The following is an 18,846-nucleotide window of genomic DNA, read 5'->3' on the forward strand; positions in this document are numbered from 1 at the left end:
AGATACATTTCCTGTTATTTTCCATATTTGTTATAATTCATGTGCCAAATAAATAAATGTGAATGTACACAAGATAGTAATGGGCAATTATTACAACAGGTAAGGTATATTTCAACCCAACAAATAGCTAACTTTTGTTTCATTATATATATTATATTTTGTTTTGCATCAAGAAAATGAAGTCAATTTTAGGACCATCAATATTTCACATTTTACAATTACACATTTTTAATTAAATAAAAAGTATTACAACATTTTGCACTGTAAGCAAAAGGGCTTCATTTTCCTTTTTATGCAAAACATAACCACCAAATGACAACAGTGACAGAGCAGCATGAAATTATTAACCTTTATTAGCCCTTTCAAAAGCCAAAGCAAGCTCAAAGTTCTTGCAAGTACTTTTGCTTTCTTTTGGTTTTGCATAGTACTCAGTCACAACCTGCAGAGGAGAAAACAACACAATTAAAGACAGTATATAAGGTCCGATTTATCTCTGATTATTGCTTTCTTCAGTCACTCACAGTTACAGAGGCCTCTCCAGAACCCTTGGCACTGATAGTGATATGCTTGTTGGATGGAATCTGTTGATAAAATATATAATAATATTAATAATAATTGTAGCGTCTGCTTATGATCATTGTTGATCATTTAGGCTTTATATCTTCGAGACCCTTATAGCCTTTTGATATTTGCATATAAATTACAGACATGGCCCCACATTCTACATTTATATTGGTGCTAAATTGCCAATGCCACCCCCCCCACTACTATCAAAAAGATGCTAAATAGCGAACTACCCTCATGCTCACAATAACGCACATACATAAAGACATGTTCTTTATTTAAACTAATTAATCGTTTACAAATGTATCTGGTATATGCATGTGTTGTTTGTATGTTTCCCTATTACATTAGCCTAGTTACCACTCGTTATTTGTATTAGTTAAACTCTAAATGCTTATATTCAGGCGTATGAATGTATCTCTGGTTTAATATCTTCTAGATGCTTCTTTCTTGGTATTAAAATTATCTGCTCTTTATTCCTCAAACAATGATGTACACTATGTGATCGTGAAATGCATCATACTATGTGTACTATATTTTGGGTAAAACTGCACCAATCCTTCAGACCAGCAATAAACATGCAAATGGGCCATAAATGGAGACAAAAAAAAAACTTCTCCCGCTCAAAAATTCACGCCTGGTATTGGCCATTCCATCCAAAGGTGGGTGTGACTAGGAACTATTAAAAGTCCCTAACTCAGATTAATCATTGTTTAAACCCTTCTTCTTGAGACGGACACTCTCCAAGACTCTTCAAGACTCTCCTCTTGAGTTTGACTTTCCAGCAGTTTTACCTTCAAGAAACTTTGTCGATTTGCTGTGGACTCTCTGATCTTCAGAAGAACCAGACAAAGGCCTCCAGCTCACTTCTAACGAACTCACCAAGAACCTCCGTCTTCTTCTGCATCCGGACTCTTGTTGCAGCAACAAAGCCAATGCAAGTAACCGTTCCAACTATGTAGATGCGTGTCCAAGTTTAGGCCCCTTTATCAAGGTGATTTTTGATTCTCTGATGATTCTCATTGGGTTGTGGTTAATTGATGTTAAATACTGCCATTCTTTTGTTCTTCTCTCTCTCTTTCCTTACTTTCCTTCATTCTATATATATGTGTTTTGCTTAGTTTAGTTGTATGTTAGCTATAGTTTCATGTATTAAATCCCTTATGTTCACAATTGATTGTCTCTGTGTGCTGCTCACAATTCGGGGTCACTGAATGTTGAATCTTGCTACATGCTAAATTACTGCTAGTACTGAATAAAGAAGGAAATTTTCCTTTCCTTGGTCAGGAAAATAATCTTTCCTAGAATTGATAAATAATTACATTGCCTGCTCGGTGGATGGATCAAATAATTGTAATATTGATTATGCTACAGTTAATTCTAAGATCTAATCTAAATATTTATTATTAATCATAACCAGTTATAATTAATTATAAATATTTCCCCTTTGAGCTAATTTGCTACATAATAATAATAATAATAATAATAATAAATACATTATATATAATTTTTTCATCTTGATAAAATATATCAAATGTAGCTGGGTAATATTAGACTGAAAAATAGAAGTTTCATCTTAAACCAGGTATACATTAAAGATAGTCGCTCATACAATATGTTGTGACTTGTTGCATTAAAGAGATAGTTCACCCAAAAATGAAAATTCTGTCATTAATTACTCACCCTCATGTCGTTCCAAACCTGTAAGACCTTCGTTCATCTTCGGAACACAAATTAACATTTTTGATGCATTCCGAGAGCTCTCTGACCTTCCCATAGACAGCAAGGATCCTTACATGATCAAGGCTCAGAAACGTAACAAGGAGATCGTTAAAATAATCAGTGACATCAGTGGTTCAACCGTAATTTTATGAAGCTACGAGAATACTTTTTGTGCACAAAGAAAACAAAAATGACGACTTCAATCAACAATTCGTCTTCTCTGCGTCACCCTATAGCACCATTTTGGAGAGTATCACATATAGAATTTTCATTTTTGGGTGAACTATCCCTTTAACTTGGTGCATAGTCTTAACTGCATAAATGAAATATATATTAATCCTTGTTAAAGTCCTTGTTTGATTAACATTAATGAAACAGACAGCAGCAGGTATATTAGGCTGTGGTCACTTTAAGACCTAATACACCAATCCACTGTAAAGAAACACATTAGTTCTTATCAACTGTTGATATTCTCTTTAGGGGTGTCGAAATTAATAATTTCTACAATGCATCGCGATGCAGACGTGGATGATTCGGTATCGGTTCAGTAATAGACCATAACCGATTATAACGTACTGACGCTTTTCTGACGTCATTTGTCGCATACGTGCTTTGTCGCGGTAGCATACAATGGTGGAGGGAGGCGAGTGCGAGTAATTAAAAATGCTCCAACTACTTTAAAAGCCGACATCTGGGCACATTTCGGCTTTTATGAACAACCTGGTAAGCACGACCTGGAAAAGACACACGCTATTTATTGACAAAATTGTATACGTGTGAAGTAAAATTGAAAATTGAGGATGCAGTGCATCGTCAATGCATTGTGATATCGAATTGAACCGAATCGATGACATGATAATCGTAATTGAACCAAACGTGAGACCAGTGTAGGTTCACACCCCTAATTCTCTTCAGACATAACCGACTGTACTTATTAAGTGTTGATGTTCACTTAAGAGATAACTGACCGTGTTTAAGTGAATACAATCGTAATTGAACCAAACGTGAGACCAGTGTAGGTTCACACCCCTAATTCTCTTCAGACATAACCGACTGTACTTATTAAGTGTTGATGTTCACTTAAGAGATAACTGACCGTGTTTAAGTGAATACAAATACAAACTCACCTTTTCTGTTTGTGCGAGATAAGAGTTGTCTTTGCTGAACTTCCACACAATCGGCTGCCGGCTGCCGTCCACTCGGATCGTCATCTCCAGGTCTAACTGCCTTATTTCTTTCATTTGAATCCTGTACTCTGCTACGGCCTGAAACACCATGATGGTGGCCTGGGATGGAGGAGACAAGTTTGAACGGATGTGTAGGCTTCACCTTTTTGGTCTTAAATTGTTTATGGTCTTTTCTTAAATGTTGCATATTGAACATGTGGACAGATGTGCAATGCAGATGTGCATGCTGGATGTAGACTACAAACCTGAGTCGTGCCATATCCTCCACTGTACTGCCTCTGGTTGTTGAGCCAGTTTACGATGGGAGCTGCACTCTGAAAGTCTTGAGCTTTTACGAGAGCCAAAAGCGCATAGGCCGAAGCCTCTAAAGTAAAGCTACTGCTTCCAGGGACAGGCCAGTGACTTCCATCTGTTTGAGAATAATTGAATTATGTTTTGTTTGTAAAGCGCTTTTCAACATACAGATTGTTTCAAAGCATCTACACTTTTTGTTAATGGAGAGCAAATGTGAAAAACAATCAGATTTTATACTTGTTGACTTTTAGTTTTATATTGTGTCGTCATTGTTGATTTGTTTATGCCAGTCATCATTCATTCCCTTATAAGCTTGTATGTTTAGTCTTTATTGCTTTGAACATACAGTAATGCAATGTAAATGTAAATGTAATGTTGTTATGAAATCACTTAGGCAAGTACAACAAGAAATATTAATGCTGTTAGGGTGAAATGGGTGCAGCATTGACATTTAAGCACACATAAACAGACAAATCACATTATTTTCTGAACAGGTTAAATTAACCGTTCACATGAATTCAACAGAAATGGCTGTATCTTTACCTGCAGAGGCTTTTCTCAATAGGACTTGTTTGTCAAGTGCATTTTCATTGGCAAGAGCATAAGATGTCATTGCCACTGCGTAAGGATTTGTCAGACCATGTAACTGAGATCTGAGGTACACAATGGCCTTATGTATGCTACTGTCAAGACTCTAAAGAAAAAAAAAGTTGATTGGAGAGAATAAATTACATGGAGTTGCATTAAAAAATATACAAATTGACCTAGAAACACGTTAGCTTTTTCAAGGGTTTCATTTTAACTCAAAGACTAGCAGGACCTACTGAGATTTGGCCGGCACAAATGCTTTTCCCCTCCTGCAGGGCAATGAGCACAAAAGCCGTCATGGATGCTTGTGAATTTTCCCCACCTACGTTCCCCTGTGCACAATGTTGAAATTGTGATATTAGAAACAATTAAAGGTGCGAGTAAACGTATGGTCACATTTACCATTGCTCTGTGAAATTTTGTGAGTGAAATCCAGTCATTTCAATGAGAAACGGAGCAATATTGAATTTCACCAAATAAACATCCAGCAACAAAAAAATCTCCCTATGTGAATTGGTAGTGCTGACCACTAACAAGCTTTCTGGTTGATGTTCGGCGGTGACTTCTGTGTGGGCGGAGACTCAAAACTTAGCAACAAAGCAAAACAGAACCGCATTTGGAGTTGCAAGTTTCAGTTCAACCCTTCAATTCAATATAAAATTAAAAAGAGGCTGTTTGGACAGCATGTACTTAGGTTGGTCTGTTTGCTAGCTGGTAGAATAGCACTGTATGTTTATTTCATCATCTTTATTACCGTATTTCATTCATGCTATTTTGTCACATTCGGCCCTGCTTTATTTTAAAATGCTTTCTTCATATTCTAGCTTAATCTGCTAAGAAAACACTCATTCTGTTTGTTTGAACCGAGCAGGAACAGGACATCAACATAACGCCAGGTTGACGTTGGACATAACGTCAGACAGACGTTGCATTTTAGTTGAGAATGAAAATCGGGTTGACCAGTATTTGACGCCAATTTGATGTTGACTTAACATTGGATTTTGGTTACACAACTTAAAAACAGCAAATATCAACATCAGCTGACGTTCCCGCGTGATTGGGCGATCACGACTGGACGTGATTGGACATCAAATTAACATTGACATTAGACGTTGAATTGACATTGAATTTTGGTCACCCAACATCACAACCGAAATTTTACCAAATATCAACGTCTTATGACATTGTATGCCTGCTGGGAAGGTTTCAAAACATCAACTTCTAACTCGATGAGTACTTTGTGGTGGGATTATTTGGCCAATGGCAATAGCAGTGTAGGGACATGTTTGAAAACATAGCTTTTTTAGTCATTGTTGGCCCACATAGAGAAATAAGAGTAGCTTATAGCTTCAAAGTTGCTGCATCAAAATGCCATGATGTTCTGTTCTCATCTCTTATGGGCTTAAGAGTACTTGGAACATAACACATAAGCTGTACGGACTACTTTTTGGCACTTTTGGAGTTTGACTTGAATTTTTCCATTAATGCTCAATTGAAGAAGGAAAGTCGTACAGGTTAAGAACGACATGAAGGTGAGTAAAAGATGAGCAATCTCCATTTTGGGGTGAACTATCACTTCAGTGTTATAGATTTTAAAACAGGTCTCACTCACAGTCATCCCTCCAGTAATTACTGGGGCATCTTCTCTGAAAACACCATCAGGTAACTGCTTGTTCAGTATGAGCCACTTGAGAGCAGAGCAGATCACATTCTGGTCTATGTTTACAATGTTACTGGCCATGGCAAACACTTTAGCAACATATGCTGTCAACCTTTAGGAGAAAGAAAACCAAAATTGAGTCTTAATTATGATGAGATTCTTGAGTAACAGTTTTTATTGACCAAGCAGAAATATTGAGAAATATATTAGTTACCAAGTGCTGCTTGGACGGCTAATATATGCGGCATAGGACCCGTCATTTTTACGATATGCCAGCTGTTGATTGTAACCTGTTCATCAAGACAATAAGAGGGGCATACTATATGAAACAAACATTTAGGAGCAGAATAGTTGACTTTGCAGTGTTTAGTTTACCTTTCGTGATGTACGTAGCAGCTGTCTGCCTCAGCCCAGCGCTCACGGTGTGTCACTGATTGGTTTTGTCCAAGTAATATGTTGCAATAACAGGCATCGTTAGGCCAATCATGTTCTGCTCCCCACAGCCACCAGGCAGGATAATCAAGGAACCCATGGCCTGACCGCTAATAGCCTTCTCTATTGTTATACTAATTGTATCTCCTGTGCACAAGAGACTGACATACTGGTAAAAACAAGGCCTATTTTTATTTTACAAACTTACAGCAGATACCAGAAGAGTCACCTATTGCGGATATATATGTGCTTGCAGGTGTGTTGGGCGCCTGGTCCCTCAGTATAAGGCTCTTGATAACCTCCACATGTTCACCACCTGTTTCAGAAAGACAAGAACTGTACAGTCACACTTCACTCTTATTTGTGCATGCAGGACATGAATTGTCAATGACTGGTGTGACCGTTATTTAGCATCTGATTGAGGCCAGGAGAGACACTGAGGTTCACCCAAAAATGCTAATTCTGTCATTAATTACTCACTCTCATGTCGTTCCAAACCTGTAAGACCTTCATTCATCTTCAGAACACAAATTAAGATATTTCTGATGAAATCCGAGCGCTCTCTGACCCTCCCATAGACAGCAAGGATACTGCCACGGTCAAGGCCCATAAAAGTAGTAAGGACATCGATAAAATAGTCGATGTGACATCAGTGGTTCAACTGTAATTGTAGATTTTCATTAAGTTTGGTCAAAACGCCTTCAGACTAAAAAAAATGAAATGAGTGAGTGAGAAAGAGAGAGAGAGAGAGAGAGAGAGAGAACAAAGGGTGTGTGCTATATAGTTCAGATCCGTATGTGAATTCTTAGAAATTAGCAAGGGTGCATGGTTTGCTGTCTTCAAACCTTGAGGAAAGCTGAGGGGAATGAATGTCGAATCATTTCTTTATGTCATCTTTTGGGTACCGTTTACATTAAACCTACACTCAGCAATGAACTGTCTTGTTATTTGATCAAAAAGGTCTAATTTTCTTACCACCACTAGGAGATCTTTCTTCACGCCGTCATTCCCACGTCCTGCAGCAGCTGCCTTCACTTCAATGGCGTGGCGTCCCAAAGCTAATGGGACGATGACAAAAGGGACTGATAATGATGATTTAGCATCTACTGTCACAATGGTATGGAACTTTCCTCTCTTGCTAGCCAGGCTGCAGACGTCTTTGGTTTCCATCAGTTCCACACGTACCTACAAGAAGAAATTAAACTCACATATTCCTTATGACGAAAGGAAGGCTGATAGTGGCATCATGCTGAGGGCCTGTGTGATGGTAAATCATCCAGTCTGACCTTTACTGTTCTGCTGTACAAGTTGTGGATAATGGCCTTGATTTCAATTTGCTCATTGCGCACGGCTGAATATGGCAGCTTTAGGTCAATAAAGAAGTTCTTCACCACTGTCATCTCCTGGACATCTGCCACACAGATACCTTTGTAGAGAAAAAAAGAGAGCAACTTCTTAAAGAAGGCATGCATTGCGGTCCAGTGAGACCGAACAGTACAGAGAAAACACACGATGAAATTTTCTGGGGTAATCAACAGCATGCCACAAATGCAATACACAAGATTGGAAATGGCTGTGAATATTCCTTTAATATTAATTGTATGTTTACAACAACAAATTGTGTTTACAACAAGAGTCTGTACCATGAGTGCTGGACAAGCTGATGGCTGTGATTTCCCAGGTTGTTATGGAGTCTTTCAGCTTGAGTCCATCCCTGGGTAAGGTGGTTGTTTGACTAAAAGAGAGATCATCTTTTACTAAAACAGGAGCATCACTGGCTGAGCAATGACTGTTGGAACTGCAAGTCAAACTCACCACTGGCGGTTCAGTGATGAACATTTGGGTAACACCACTTCCTCCCAAAGCCAACTTTCAGGGAAGAGTGTACGTGTTACAATGTCATCGGAGTTCACAAATTCCTCGCTTTCACCTGAGGGTGAAAGTGTGGTTGATATATTTACGCAAAACACAACCAACACTTTTTTACAAAGTATTTTCTGCAAGTGTAGAACCAAAACTTGTGACATCGCTGGGGTAAATTATCCTGCTCAAGACACACCTGAAGCATGATCTGACTCCAAGCAGATTTGCAAGAGTGAGTTTAAGTTGAAATTTGTACACTATTATTGAAAATGCTCTTACTGCGGGCTAGAATCACTTCCTCAACTGACTCTTCGCGATGGGCGGTCATCTCAGTGCAGCAGTGCAGGAAAGCCCGTATGCACTCCTCTCCATCCACAATGAAAGATGCCCGATACTGACAGGTGATGCTAAAACCATCCATATTCTTCAGTCCATCCAAACAGCATTCTCTCTCAATGCCAGAGTATTTGTTCGCTGGAGGTAGATTACATAAAAGATTAGAGTCTCTTGCCGCCACCCACTGTACTGACTGACAGCCTGAATAGACATTATCACTATTTAGTCAGTGATAAGGCACACCTGTGCAAAAATATGGGGGGGGGGGGGATTGGGGACATATTTAATGTCAATGGTGGTTACGGCCCTGCTATAACTGCTTTTTAGCTATACCTTGATCGATCAATCGAATGATTGTTTAAAAATGGCTTGCATCTTTCTTACATAGAGATCGCAGGAGATCCCATAAGGTTAGATCTCGTCTTTTTCTTCGTGATGAAGATTGGCATTCAGCATCTGGAAAAGAACAACATCAATACTGGAGATTCATTCCTTGACAGGTTATAAAAATCAGGTTATAAAAGTCTGTATATTGATCTATTTGAACATGTCAGAAAAAAAAAATGATGCAAGTACTTGTCCTGACGCCAGTGCCTCCAGCAGAGCTGGACTCAAACAGCAGGCCGGCATCACTGAAGACTTGCATACTGTCTTTTCCACCTCCTGCTGTGCAGCCAATGTCATGGGACTCAACAACATCCCAGATCTGTTGGGGAAAGACACAAGTCAAAGAGAAAAAAGGCAATATATTCAGGTAAGAAAATGTTACCTCTTTTCTGTTCCAATGGTAAGATTCAATTCTCATCTACAAACCTTTGTTTGAGTTATCCTGTTCTTGTTGTTCAGAACATATACGCCTTTATCCACAGCCACCAACCCAACTTTAGCCCCAGGATCTCCTGTTATTCTCAGGCCAAAGTCTTCACCGGGGTCATAGACATTGACTGGATCGTGAACTTCCACTTTAAGCTGGGAGATCAAAGAACATCGATCAACATTACAAACTAAGATTAATTCACAGAGTTTTGTCACCAGGGCTGAATTACCGTTCCCATGCATGTGTCCTTTACGTCAACCCAGACTGAATCAGACACCACCTCAGACGTGCCCACATGGTAATAAGCCACAAAGCGGAAGGACGGCAACATGTCTTTGGTTACAGGCAGAGACAGAGACACTAGAGATTGTCCTCTTCGCATAAACCTGTCTGCTTGAATGATCTGACCTTTACTTAAGATCTGAAAATGAGGCAGATGAAAAAACTCTGAATACATTTACAACATTTAACAAACCACATAAGAACAGACTGCATGAATACAGGCCTCCTGTAGCAAATCAATGCGTTTTTGTAAGAAAAATATCCATATTTAAAACGATATAAACACCGTTCTTTCACTTCTGCTAACTGTCGTAGGTGGAAGCTGTTCCGGCAGATGACGTAGGACGTATGCGTAGCGTAAGCGCCGATGATTAGTGACGAATGCAGAAGCGTGACGGAGAGACAGTAAAACAAATCGCCGGTCACAAATTAGAAGCACAAAACGAGGATTTGTAAAGAAAAACGTCAGAGGATTTCGATTAAAGCCAAGAGGAGACTGGTTTTCCTTTGGCAAAGTAAGGAAACTTTGCTTCCTTTGCTCCTGTAAACAAACGTTGGTTTTCGCGAGACTCACATGTGCATGCTCTGCATGTACGTCCTACGTCATCCGCCGGAAAGGCAGTCTCTTGTGAACGCGCGTACGACAGTTAGCGCAAGTTACACAAAACTGTTTATGAGGTTTTAAATATGGATTTTTTTTGTTTTTTTACAAAAATGCATCGATTCACTAAAGGAGGCCTTTATTCACCCCCCGGAGCCGTGTGATGCGCATTTTAACATGGTTAGATGCACTTTATTTGACTACTTTTGGACTGTTGAACAAAAACACCCGCCCATGCCATTATAAAGCTTGGAAGAGCAAGAACAATTTTTAATATAACTCTGATTGGATTCGTCTGAAAGAAAAAAGTCATATACACCTAGGATGCCTTGAGGGTGTGTAAAACATGGGCTAATTTTCATTTTTGGGTGAACTAACCCTTTAATAACGTCTCTTCTTGAATCATGGTATGACTGTCACTCACCATGTAGGTGAAATCTTGATCTCTCACTCCTGGACTTCTTCCCAAGTTCAGACTGACTTTCATTTGATCACCGATCTGAAGCTCTGCAGCTCCGATGCCGATGTGCAGGTAGTTGTTGGAGCCGTCTTTGGGCTTGTAGGCCTGAGCCGTCATCTTCTTCACTGCCTGCTGTTCGTCGCTTAATTGTGGATCTTTGGTCTTTACCTGGAAAGAATAAACATATTGTTTTCTAATGTGATGTGAACAATATGCTTCACTGCTTGTTTAACATCTGTAAACTTATCTAGTTTTCACTAGATCACCAGTGAAACTGACAGGCAGGTCTTACAGTTATCTCCAGTGTAGAAGATCCTCCCGGAGTGTTGACAGTAACTTTCGCAATGCCGTTGTCTCTTGTTTGACCTCTGACCCCTCCAGGATTGACCTCCACTTGTACATTTTTAGCAGGTGTTTGGTCAGGATTTGTTACGTAGACCTTTTTGCAAAACCCAGACCAAAAAATATGGAATGCAGTAAGCGGGTTTTTTTTTTTACTCCCAAAAAGTTTCCAGTAAGTTATGTTTTTTTCTTCCTGGTTCAAATTTTATACCGAGACATCGAAGGGCATTCCAGGTTTGAAGAAGTGTGGTGTTTTTTTGAAGTGGATGGTGTACGGTGACGTTACAATCTGAAGTCCTTTCTTGTGTGCTTCCACCATTTCACTGCCTGAAACATATGATAATAATCAGAAATGCAATCATGCAAATGACATGTTTTGACGCCTAAAAATATAAATTTTGTTGTCCAGCAAGAAGGTTCATCAGACTTTGTGTAGTTCTTACCAGACTCGGTTAACACACTCACTGTAACGTACAGTGACTGGCCGACAAGCTGCATGATGTTTGGGAAGGTCTGCAGGATGTGTTTTCTTCTCAGCTCGGCTGTTCCACTTCCATCCCAGATCTGACATTCAACATAAAATGAACACATAAAATCGTGGGTTTACGTTGTTCATGAGGGCCACATTTGCACTTCCTTTTGCATTTTTCAAAAAATGGTTCATAAATGGGGCAAGTAATTGTAAAATCTGATATCAGTCTGGTGTTTTCATAGATACATGTATATGTATATGTATGTGTGTGTAGTACCTGCACTCTCTGTAAGGAGCCTGGTATACTTATCTTCCCTTTATCTTCAGTCACCACACCAAATACAACAAATCCATGACCATTGACTGTCTCCCCAAACAGATACCTTCAGGATATACACACTTAGGGTGTTGTTTTACAGTACCATTGAGAAATTTTAACCAAATTATGTTATAGACTTTTCATTAAGACCGAATCATATGAACTTATGACAAGCATCCGAGGACCCCTTTAAGCTATTAGAAACATGCATATAGCCATAACACAACAAAAGTACTGTACTTGGCTTCGATATGAACTGATAGACTGTCATCGTTCACGTAGAAGAAGGCTTTCTGTGGACTCAAAGAGACCTCGAAGCTGGGCAGGACTGCAGGAGGAACAGGAGGAAGCTGAGTTGATATCAGCGGATTGCAGATGTTACGGGTTTATCTTTGTGTAATGTTGTTTCGTAACAGCTCGCAGAGACACCTACCGTATTCTTTGACTTCAAACTCACTAGAGAAGTTCTTCTGTGGGCTGTTCTGGTGCCACGCTACGAGTTTCCACAAGCCTGGGCTATTTGGACACCAGACGAAAAGATCATTATCTGTCATTTCACAGTCTTATTGAAAGATCTTTGTATTCTATCTTTCAGAGGTAAACCCTAAATTTTGTAATTTCTTAATTTTTCATGTTAACTCAAGTTAACTAAAGTATATGTTAGTTTAAATAATACTTTTCATTAGAAAGCACTCGTCCTCACCTAGCTGGATCCGTCAGGCTGAAGGATCCTGACACCAATCCTCCACCGGGATAAACAGATTTGCTCTCAAGGCTGATGCCATCAGGTGTCTGCCAACATTAAAGATGTCGAAACGTTTATAAATATGCATTAAAACGTGAACACATACAGCTAAACACATTCACAAAAAAGTACAATACTGTGGAGTACAAAAGTCTCCACAAAGAGACAAAAATCTGGCGGTCTCATGTTTTGCACCTTGTTGTACTTTATTACACAGACGGAGGACATATTTACCAAGATCTCCACTCTGACGCCACTTTCCACAGGCTGTGTCATGCCTGGACTCAGTGAAAACACCCGGTAATAAACTACAGGGAGAAGACAAGCATTAGGAGAGCATCTTGGTGCGAGAACTATGATGGAAACAAATGCAGAGCAGCAAATACTAGCACACCTGTGCTGTCTGGAGTGTAGATGGTCTTGTCGGTCTGTAAAACTATGTGTCCAGACTGAAAGATCACCATGACCTTTTTCTCAAGCAGCTTCTGTGGAAACTGGGCTTGCAGGACGGCATATTGCTGCACTCCTTTCTCAAAGGAAAACGCATTTCCGGGTATCTACAGACACGGACAACTGAGAAAAAATGCGCTGAAACACAGCAAACTAGCATTCGTTGTGCTAACACAGTCAAATTTTACTGTAAAATATGTCTACATTCAAACATTTTTGACAGCCTCCTCCCAAAACATTGGTGTGAGTAGAGCGCCTCACCTCTATCTCGACCAGATCCTGGTAGTTCTTGACGGGTGTCAGAGTAACCGACGCACTCGTCACTTCACGGCTGTTATCTTTAGGGTTTCTTACTGAGATTTTAACATTCAGACTGGCTCCAGAATAGTCCTGCGCCTCCACGAACACTTTCTCTGGGGACCCCACCTTCAGTATGTTGGGCGCCGAGAGAACGTAGCTGAGCAAAACACATTCATTTAGGAGGAACGGGTCTCGGCCTCATTTCACAGACAGCACTTTTACAAAGGATACCGCACTACATTTATTTACTGAAAATGAGTGCTGCCCAAGAAGATTATTACTTATGAAATGAATTAAATAGATTTCATTTTGTTTCGAGTGATTTGGTTGGAAGAGTTATAATCGCTTCTCTCAAAAGCGAATGCACACCGGGCTCTAAAGAAAGACCTTAGCAGCTAATTTCTTGTTTTAAACTCCAGTAAATGATCATTATCAGAAAATTATCACATACAAGCGATATAAACGATGGCAATAAATTGAGGTTAAAATTAGGTAATACATTGTAGCATAACAGTAATATTGGTATTGTATATTAATATTTTTTGTTTTAATGTTACTATCAATATATTGATTTTAATAGTAATTAATTGTAATAAGTGTATTTCTTTAGGTCATTTCTTTTTAAATATTTGCCTTAATCTTGACACGTGTTGTCATCTCACTACATCTAAATCAGTGTCCACAGATAAGGGTTAAATCATTGTGCTTTAAAATGGATAAAAATGTTTTTAATGATGAAAAAGAGCTTGTTTTATCAAAGGCAACACTTAATAATATATCTCAAATCAAAGCAAGGTTGTTTTTCAATGACACATGCGTGTTTCATAAGGTTTCAAGTTTGTGTCCCCACTTTTTGTCAACACTGTCAGACATTCATTAAAATGTAATAAAATCAGGGATTATCAGGGGCAGCTGTCATTCTAAACATCAATGTCAGACAGGCTCTGGTACGTTTTATAGCTTTAGAATATTTTAAATCCTAATGTTAATATATCCTCTGTCACAACCATGTCAACACCATCTTCCAATTTTTTTTAGATAATTTTATTCTCCTGAAACAGGTTCTATTAGTATCTAGCATCAACAGAAAAAAAGCAAAGGGCTACTAAATGAACACCATTTGTTTTGTGAAAGAAATGGCAAATTTGTCAACACCGACAGATGTCACCACCGTAAGGTTTTCTGTCTGACGGTGGTGATGGGCCAATGACGGAGTTTACAGTCAACGTGAAGTCATCATATTTTTGTGGTTTTCAAGTCATTTTTAATTAAATATAAAATAGTGTTTAATTTTTCGGTTAATGCATAAATACTAAATACGTGACCTGACATGTTGCTTTTGGGGATTGATATACAGTAATTCAGGTTTTCGTCATCACCGTCAGATGTGTCAGATGAATATTTTGATAATATTTGATTATGATATTTTAGATTTGTTGTTGATCACATGTGAAAGTGTAATCTGTCTGCTAACATGAAAATGTGTTTTGAAATGTTAAAATCATCTTGTTTGCTGTTTAAGATATAGTTCAAATTATATTACTCAGTCCAAGGTAAAAAGCACATTTTGATTAAAAAAAAAAGAGAAAAGTTAGGAGATTGCATCAAAGCATAGCTCAGTAGCTATTGTGGATTTTCTTTCGAATTATGCACCCTGTTTTGTCCCATTTCTCAAGAATCAGTGATATAATTTATTATTTGTTATTATTTATCATTCAGAAAGTTTCGCCTGAACTTTTCCCAATAAAGTTGAGATCTGAAGCATATTTAAAATATAAAGTTTGGCTAAGAAATGCATCAATTTTATATTTGAAAACAAAAATCTAGCATAGCGTCAGTTCTGGCAGGTCACGTTAGTCAAGCTCGCATCAGCTGACTCTCAGCTGATCCCCATCAACCTATGGGAATACGACACCTATCTAAGCATTCATATATAAGGTCCCGCAGTAGTATCAGCAGTTTTTGCATTGCTCGATAGCTAATTACCCTCCTCCATCCCCAACTCCTCCTCTGTCAGTCAGGATTCAGCCTTCTGATTCTCCTTTGAATCAGACTAATTCTAAAATGTGTACATAACATTATTTAACTTTAACGATATCTGCAATACATTTATGTTGGTTCTATTCTGTTTACCCTAGGGGGGTTATGGCTGTTCTCCCGGATCTCATCCATGCTAGGCTGCACGGATGAGCAGGGAGTCCTTGCCCAGAACGGAACCATAACGCCAATCCAAACTGTATGCTAATTGTCAATCATCTTTGACAATAGTGGTCCTGACAGAACTAATTCCGAAGCATTAGATCAGAGAAGATTATACATTACATTACGTGTTACATGGTGCAGTCCTAGTGTGTGTGTGCTGTGATACTCACAGGGGGGCGCAGAGAGAGAGGAGCGGTAATGAAACGACAACAGCCGCCAGCCACAGCGAGTCGACGCGCATCGTGCCTGTCTGTCGCTGACGGGCTCTTAACTAAAGTACCAGATGCTAATTCACAATATATCATCACCATCATCCTGCTCCTCCTCCTTCTCTTCCTCGCTGTTAGTTATTGGGCAAGACGCTTGGAGGGACCTGCGCTATGATTCAGCGGAGGACCATCCTGTGCGATAAAGTTGTGACATCTTCTCTTTCCTCTTCTCTCTCTCTGGTTCAGAGCGTCACAGCAGCATCACGCTGGGATGGAATCATGTGCTAGTAAATAAATTAGTCGGTTAGTTACTTTTTATATTGTGAAAAGAAGTGTTGTGCCCATTGACGCCAATCCAACACCCAGCTTTAGAATTTGTTGTTCTCGGTCGGCGTATGCAAACTCATAGTGAACCTGAAGTTAAATACCACAATTTCTCAATCGATCGAGTTGCTGTTGGTGGTTGTAACACAACCGGATTCATCCACCATCAGCGGTCTGATCTACAGTAACGATTATAATACAGAGCAGTTTGATCTTGCGTCATTTTCCCCCTTTAAGGCTCTGAAAGTTGATGCAGTCATTCTGTCTTTCACAATCATCCACTGAGCCGGTGTTTTGCAAAAACAAATAATCTGAAATCATTCAAACTAAGCTCATCTGAATTAACTGTAAAATGATAATTAAAAGTGTAAATAGACGGAGTCATGTTAAAGTACCTTACACAAATGTACTCTGTCAGATTGCAGCACAAAGACTTTTTGTTTTGTTTTGCAAATTCAGTGTACATACTCATCTATAAATTAACTGATTTATTTCCTGAGTGATAACATAGCAATGATCAGTAGCATTTTCAGCGCTGGGTAGCAATTTATAGCATGTAATCTCGATTATGTAATCAGATTCCAAACAAAATACTAGGCTACTTGTAATTAGATTGTTGTCACACCCCTTTGGAATTTTGTGTTTTTATTCCTCATGTGTTCTGTGACCCAGTTTTCCCTCATGTTTGATTGTGTCATTAAGTCCAGGTGTGTCTGGTTAATTATCCTCATTTGCTCCACTATATTAAGCCGGGCTCACACTATGTGATTTTTTAAAAGTATTTTAGGATTGTACTTGTCAGACTATATGAACATGATGATCATATCACACTGTGGGATCTCAGTTGTCATTAATGTCAGACTGTAAGACAGTCAAGACCTGTTAAAAACAGGTGCGCGCAAGAAAACTTGTCCCGAGTTTTACCTTATCAAACCACACACGTTAAGTGACTGCGAGCTGCATTGCACGCGGGGCTGTAATGTTGGCTATCATTAAAAGTATATGAATGGCGGCAATACCGATTTTTTAAAAGTCCTTTAGGATTGTACTTGTCAGACTGTACGAACATGATGATCATGTCACATTGTGGGATCTCAGTTGTCATTAATGTCAGACTGTATAACAGTCAAGACGCATTGGGTGCGCGCGAGAAAACTTGTCTGTAGTTCAACCCGTACACGTTCAGTGACTGCGAGCTGCATTGCACATGGGGCTGAAATGTTGGCTATCATGAAAAGTATATGAACGGCAGCAATACCGGCATATTTATGAAGAATAGTGTAAGCAGCACTACACACCCACATGAAAACAGCAGCGCAACCGGTGTTTATCATAGCAGAGGTAACGAATCATATTAATTCCGTGAGCGGAGGACGGGTGCGCCGGAGTTTATGCGGTTAGAAGAAATCTCTAGCATTAATTCTGATCATTGCTTGTCTTTAAAAAAGAGACAGTTTCACGTTCGTCGCAGGAGAAGTCACACTGCAGGACTGTGCGCCAAATCTTCTGACACTGCCAGAAGTTTGTCGGAGGTCAAATTTGATCGCAACGGCCATTAATCGGCTGTTGGTGAACATGTCAAACTAACGATCACAGACTACAGATTTCAGCCTAGGATTATAGGAATCTTTTAGGATTTTCAAAATTTGTCTCAGACGACCAAATCGTGGTCAAAATCGCACAGTGTGAGCCGGGCTTTAGTTGTGTTCTGTTCTCTGTTTTTCGTCCGGTCTACTGCGTCCCTATGCTGCCTGTGCTGTTCTGGATTTACCCTTGTGTGGATTTATTAAAATACTATTTGCATTTATCTTAATCTTCTTTGTGCGTTTATCTCACTGTGGTGTGACAATTGTATTATGTTTTGAAATGCTCATAATCAGATTACAGTTCGTTTTTATGAATTACATATAGGCTATTATTCACACAAAGAAAATGTACACATTTTAATTAGTATTTGAATTATCACTCAATCAGTCATTTAACCATGCATTGCTGTCTTTGGAAGATCTTTGTCTTCAAAATACATCAAATTTCACAAATTCATGTCATTTAACCCACACATGAAATGTTTAACGCGTTTCATGAAATTGATAAAAAAGGGAATACATGTCCTCTCTCTCGCTTATATAGCTCATTTACAAATAAATTACACTACAAAGATGAATAATGTATACAACTTATTCATTTCATTTTGAACTTACATCACAAAAATAAACTAGAGAAATTAGGTTGTTTCATTGACAATGTGACATTTAAAAAAAGATATTGAGAAATTGTAATCTACCCATTTTTTTCCACTGTTTTCTCTTGGCTAATAAATAATGTATTTGTTAAGCATTCTCTCAAGAAGAGAAAACAGTCTCTCCATTCTCTCCCTGCTCTCCTGTGCTCTTCTCTCCTCTGTCTCTCTCTGGAATTGGATGTCCTCCCTGAGTAGCTCCACCAGCTTCCACTCACTCCCTCACCTGTCCCAGGACACTTGCAATCCTAAGGCAGAGCAAATAAACCATGCCTGTCAACAACAACAGCACAATGAATTTCAGCAAAAATCTCTCTATTAACTTGCTTACTTTGTATTTTTTAAGTCTTTCTCCAGCAGGCTCATTTTCTCCAGAATAGTCCTAAAACAAGAGAAAATGGATACACTTATGAAAAATATAAAGACAGGTTTGCAATC

At 39.0% G+C, this 18,846-nt stretch overlaps 1 pseudogene; it reads right to left on the reverse strand.

Annotated features, from left to right (window-relative positions):
• Positions 1-15,877, reverse strand: part of LOC107694612 (complement C3-like) — a 21,493-nt pseudogene extending 5,616 nt beyond the window's left edge.
• Between the last annotated feature and the right edge of the window lie 2,969 nt (positions 15,878-18,846).

This window comes from Sinocyclocheilus anshuiensis, unplaced genomic scaffold (assembly GCF_001515605.1).
Source record: "Sinocyclocheilus anshuiensis isolate Anshui unplaced genomic scaffold, SAMN03320099.WGS_v1.1 scaffold3139, whole genome shotgun sequence".
Lineage (NCBI taxonomy): Eukaryota > Metazoa > Chordata > Actinopteri > Cypriniformes > Cyprinidae > Sinocyclocheilus > Sinocyclocheilus anshuiensis.